Genomic DNA, 5,748 nt, shown 5'->3' with positions numbered 1-5,748 from the left:
GCCCATGAAAAACGAGAAAATGCCTTCAATATTGACCTTAAAGACATAACAGTCATATTCGTTGATCCTAAGACGAACCGGTCCGTATTCAACAGTTCGATGATTTGAAGTATCCCTTTTAAATACTTGTACCGCTGCCTCCACTCTCTTCTTGAATCCCCAGATTTCTCTTTTTATTCCAAGAACACTTCAAATCTTTAATTTGTTGTTGCTACCCTTCTTGTATTCAAACAAAATCATGGCCGCCAGTTCCTGCCCAATCTGTCCAACCTGATGTTCTAGATAACCCCAAACTTCCTATGGTTAAGGTTCATAATAAAGGTGAAGAAAAAGCCTTACTTATGGGTTGCAATCATCGTCTTAATGGACGTCGAGTCTGGCGGGAAGATACTGATGATGTGATCGGTGACCTCCACAGACCTTCTAATCCTCTACGTCCTTGTACCAGAATTCATCCCTGTTACCTTGATTCGGGGTTGAGATTCCCTTTGTCACAACTATGGAAGGAGATCCTCACGCACTTCCAAATCAGTCTTTGTTTGCCTGAATGAGTGGTATCATGCCGACCTCTATTCGCATTATATCCTGCTTTGATTGCCTGAATGAGTGGTATCATGTCAAACTAGGTTTGTTTGAATTTCGTGTTTTTATTAACTTCGGAAGAGCGCAGGTACTCGCTGCTTCCTTTAAGCTCGATTTACGCTTCGATGGCCTGCTTACATCACCGATCTTCTGGGTCATGACAAGGATTGATACAGAGATATTCTTTTGGAAGAGGTGAACTGGGAGGGCGATATATCCTAACTGAGAGTCCCTTGTAAGCTCGGAAGTGACATTCAATAGAAAAATGGATGATCAGAATCCGGAAGTGACATTAATACTGCCGTCGGATATAGGTAACATTAAATGCTGAACGGATACAAGGACACTTTGTCGTTCATAGCCACCAGAAATAGGACTAAATATAAGAAAGTAATATTATTACTGAGAAGTTCCGTCAGTTACAAGGACAATTATGTCCTTCCAAACCGTCAGAATTGGAATTAGTTATAAGAAAATAATATAATTTCGTCGGTTATGAGGACAATTCTGTCCTTCCAAATCGCCAGAAACAGAAAATAATAACAAATCTATTTCTGTAATTTGTATGTTCATCTTCTCTCCTATCAGTCTATCTCCAACCATTTCGTGGGTTTTCTAACAGGCCAATTCCTATCCTTGATGCAGCCAACATTTTCTATTTTTTTTCACCCAATTCTCTGGATGTGGCATGATTATAGCAATCAAGCAGATATCGGGTTCTAAATCCAGATTTGAAAAGAAATCTTCAAAAGAGTGAAGAATGAAAATGATGGGTTATAAACTTGATTTATAAATTCAAATCTGGAGTCACACATAAGCAATGTGTATTTGAAATTCAAAGCATAAACAAGGTAGCAGCTTTTCAGTATAGGTTATAAACTTTTTAGCCTAGACAGGACATTGTTGAATATCATCAGTAAGAATTCAAAATTCTAAGCTAATAAAACATTTTATCCAATTTCAAAACTCTGGCCCAATCCAAACCAGAACTCTACAAATACAGCAAGCGGCAAGCATTCGTTCTTGACCACTCTTCAGCCGCTCAGTCTCATTAAGTCACGGAAGTCAGAGAGAATCATCGGCTCTGATCTCTCGCTGTCAAATTCCGAAGAAGCTCACGTGCTCACAGTCGTTCGAAGAACCTCAAGTTCTGGCCGTTGCCAATGATGACCTCAAACAAGAAAATACAAACTGCAAAGAGAGAGAGCAGAGAGACAAGGAAGGTGTACAAGTCAAGATTCAAAATACAAACTCAATTAAATAACATAATCAAAATTCAAAACACAAACTAAATGTAATACAAAAATCTAAGACGCACTGGTTTCGGAATGTTACTCCTTGAATTATTGGTCCTTGAATTGTTCATCCATGCTGATTGAAGCATGAAGGAAATGAAACTGGGAAGGAGAAGGAAAAGAGTAGAAAAGGGGGAAAGAAAGCAGTGGGAAGGAGAAAACACTAGCGAAGGGAGAAGGCAACGGCACAAGGAAGAGAGAAACGGGTTTTATACAGGTTAAAATATTTGAAGTGGTTTAAAACTGTGGATGCAAATTTCCGCCTTCTTCTTGGACAAAATTGCACCTACAAAACAATTAACACCTTAGGTCAAGGCCAAGAGCCTCACGTGCCCACGATGAATTGGGGGGGGGGCTTTGGCCGAAGAACCTCCGATGCCAAAGTTAGAATTTAGAGAGAAAAGTATTTGGAGAGTTTTTGGGAGTTTTACAAGAGTATCAACTTAGCTTTTTAGAAGAAATAGGGTCATATATATAGGGAATGGGGTGTTATTTGGTGATTCAATTAGCAATTAATATATTAATTAGGTATAAATATATTAATTGGCTAAGGTCGTACCCAGTCCACAAGGCTCCCGCTTTACGCAGGGTCTGGGAGAGGTGAATGTCGGCTAGCCTTACCCCCATTTATGGAGAGGCTGCTCCCAAGTCTCGAACCCGAGACCTACCGCTCATGGGCGAAGGCACTTGCCATCGCACCAAGTGCGACCTCTAAATATATTAATTGGCTAATTATCATAATAAAATAAATGTTTTGGGAGGTTTTTGAAGGTTATGGAATGAGGATGGATGAGACAAATTTTAACTTGTTACCTATTTTGGGTACTCCTGATTTGGTTGATGGATGATTCTCCACTACTCGCGTGTAGGAGACCCGGTATGCCTCGAGGGTAAATTTGTCATCTTCACCCAAAAATCCACGTGTTGCTTTGTGATTTAATGAGAGAAAGAGGTTAAATGATATTTGTTCCCTCTCCTCTAGCAATCTTCTACATCTTGCCCGTGCAAAGGACCACCTTTCGTTGCTTTCTTCGTCTTCTCCGCGCTGCACTGATGTAAGGAAAACTTAATTCTCCTTGTTTTCTTCTTGGGAGGTGCTGTCATGGGGAGCCGTTGGGGTGGTGCGGCACGTCGGCTAGCAGGGGCCAAGAGTCGGCTTGTTATGGGCCAAGGAGGTGGCGTGGCATGGGCAACGATTTAGGTTGCCATGTCTAGCCTGCTTGCCAAAAATGAGGAAACTGCTTGAGTTTGATTTCTCAGTTATCGTAGATGGAGCAGTCAAGGATAAAGTGCCAAGGTCGGAGTTGCTGAATATGAAGTGTCGAATGAGTGAACTGTTAAGTGCAAAAGTGGCTGCTGCCCCTAACCATTTGCTACCTAGTTGATCTTCAAGCATTCGATCTTTCAAGTTATGTGGCCTTCTCGCACTGGAGAGCTTACCCATATGGGTGTCGGGGAATTAGTTTACCCTCTCGCACTGGAGAGTAATTAGTTTACCCTCTCGCACTGGAGAGCAATTAGTTTACCCTTTCACGCTGGAGAGCAATTAGTTTACCCTCTTGCACTGGAGACCTCTCGCACTGGAGAGCAATTAGTTTACCCTCTCGCACTGGAGAGTAATTAGTTTACCCTCTCGCACTGGAGAGCAATTAGTTTACCCTCTCACACTAGAGAGCAATTAGTTTACCCTTTCACGCTGGAGAGCAATTAGTTTACCCTCTTGCATTGGAGACCTCTCGCACTGGAGAGCAATTAGTTTACCCTCTCATGCTGGAGAGTAATTAGTTTACCCTCTCGCACTGGAGAGCAATTAGTTTATCCTCTTGCACTGGAGAGCAAACCCATATGGGTGTCGGGGAATTAGTTTACCTTCTCTCACTGGAGAGCAATTAGTTTATCCTCTAGACTGGAGAGCAAACCCATATGGGTGTCGGGGAATTAGTTTACACTCTATCACTGGTGAGCAATTAGTTGATAGGAGCATATTTATGCGACTTAGTCAACATGTTTTCTTGCATTTACTTAGTTAGTTATTGCTTATAAGAGTGTTTTAAGCTATTTTCGTGTGTTTGTAGGTCCTAATAACAAAGTTGGAAAGAAAGTGCATTTTGGTGCAATTTGGAGCAATTTTGGGCCAAAATGGATTGCATGCATATGGAGCAAGTGGGATGGACGTTTTTGGTGTTTTAAAAAGGGTTTCAACACATGCAAAAATCTGAATAATGAAGTTGAAGTGTGGAAGTGTGCAGATACATACACTTAAGGAACAATTTGAAAGGAAAATTAGTGAAATATGCCATTTGTTGGATTGCTTTACAAGATGTATTCACATTTTCATTAACTACAAACATAATTGCAAGCTGAAATGATGCATAGCATGTGTGTAGAGGTGTAAAGTGGCCGAAAGTTGATGTTTGCAAGATAAAATGATGCAAAACATGTGTGTGAAAGTTGTCTAACAACTAGTACATGTGGAAAAGGGATGGAATACAAGGCAAATGCATCAGAAATTGAAGAATGAAGGCACATAGACAGCTACAAAGGAGTTGAATTAGCAAAAGAGGAATGATTGCCTTTTGTTAAAGGCAAGACACAATGATAAAAGAGCATGTAAACTAGCTCTTTTTGCATCATTTTGGTCTTTGTTTGTATTGTTTATTGAAACCACTTGAGTGATTCTTTGCTTTGAGCTTCTATAAATAGGGAGTGAAGGGAAGAACATAGGGGGACATAAAAAAAATACAATCAGCCACACCACCCATTCTCCATCCATTCTTTTAGCCAAACCCATCTACACATTCATACACTACATTACAAACACATTTTCAGCCATCTTTCTCTCTTTTGCCACACCCCCCATCCATCCTAAACACCACCATACCATCTCCCATCCACTCCTCAATACAAATACCATCCAAACCTGTCCCCAAAACCTTGTGCCGCAGCAAAGAGGAAGGAGGAGAAGCCTTGGACGTGCATGCCATTCAAGTTAGGATTGCTGGAACGTTTTAGGTGTTTTCTTTCCCTTATTTTCAATGTTTAAATTCAATACTCTTTGTTTTGTAAGTATGAGGAACTAAACCCCCCTTTGGCTAGGGGGAATTCGAAACCATGTTTATGCTTGCAATATGATTTGATTACTTCTAATTGCGTTTCATAAGCTGTGAATTCAATTTACTTATCCGTTCATATAAAAACTGATTTGTGTATGTTGGTTGAGAGTGCACGCTTAATTTTCATGCATGAATTTGATGCTAGAATATAAGGGAGTTTCACCTAATCGTTATGAACTTATATTCGCAAGTAGTGAAGGTTGCTAGTCACAATCGCGTAAGTAAATTCTTGGCATAAGTTTCATGCAATTCATAGTAATGAGTGCCTCGTTAATGCTTATGTTTTTCATAGAACTTAATGATTCTTGCTTGTATCTCTATTATGCAATTCATGTAGGGAACTTGTAGGGAATGTTTTGGGTTGTCGTATGCAATCATCCAACTCAATAACTTGTGAAAAAACTGAGGGTTAATTAGTGCAATTCACGGTTAATCTGGGGCGTTGAGTATTCATAGTTTATCGAAAAGCAATTGGAGATCATTTTGTATGCAAGTGTGACATGTATGGAGAAGAACCTCCTAGCTAGCCTTCCATCCATAAGCTTCATTCAAATTCGTTCTACAATCTGTTTTAATTACAAAGTTTTGTCTTGTTTTCAATTTCGTCAAAACCAAATCCCCCTTTATTTTAAAGTGTTAGATTAGTTATAAATCCATTTAGTTTGTGTTTTTAAGTGTTTTGATTCAAGTTGTAACCCAATTTCGTCCAAATTTGTGTTTGTGTTCAAAACTGCCCAGAAAGTGTTTTTAAGGCAGTT

General features: G+C 39.9%; 1 long non-coding RNA gene across 1 annotated transcript; it reads right to left on the bottom strand.

Annotated features, from left to right (window-relative positions):
• Positions 1 to 1,356: 1,356 nt before the first annotated feature.
• Positions 1,357 to 2,032, bottom strand: LOC126619879 (uncharacterized). The gene is made up of 2 exons (XR_007622173.1): positions 1,901 to 2,032; positions 1,357 to 1,773 (listed from the first exon to the last, which is right to left on the bottom strand). It is a non-coding gene; the product is annotated as an uncharacterized LOC126619879 (long non-coding RNA).
• Between the last annotated feature and the right edge of the window lie 3,716 nt (positions 2,033 to 5,748).

This window comes from Malus sylvestris, chromosome 4 (assembly GCF_916048215.2).
Source record: "Malus sylvestris chromosome 4, drMalSylv7.2, whole genome shotgun sequence".
In the NCBI taxonomy this organism is placed as follows: domain Eukaryota; kingdom Viridiplantae; phylum Streptophyta; class Magnoliopsida; order Rosales; family Rosaceae; genus Malus; species Malus sylvestris.
The sequence above is the reverse complement of the archived record's forward strand: the minus strand, read 5'-3'. Positions and strand labels throughout refer to the sequence as shown.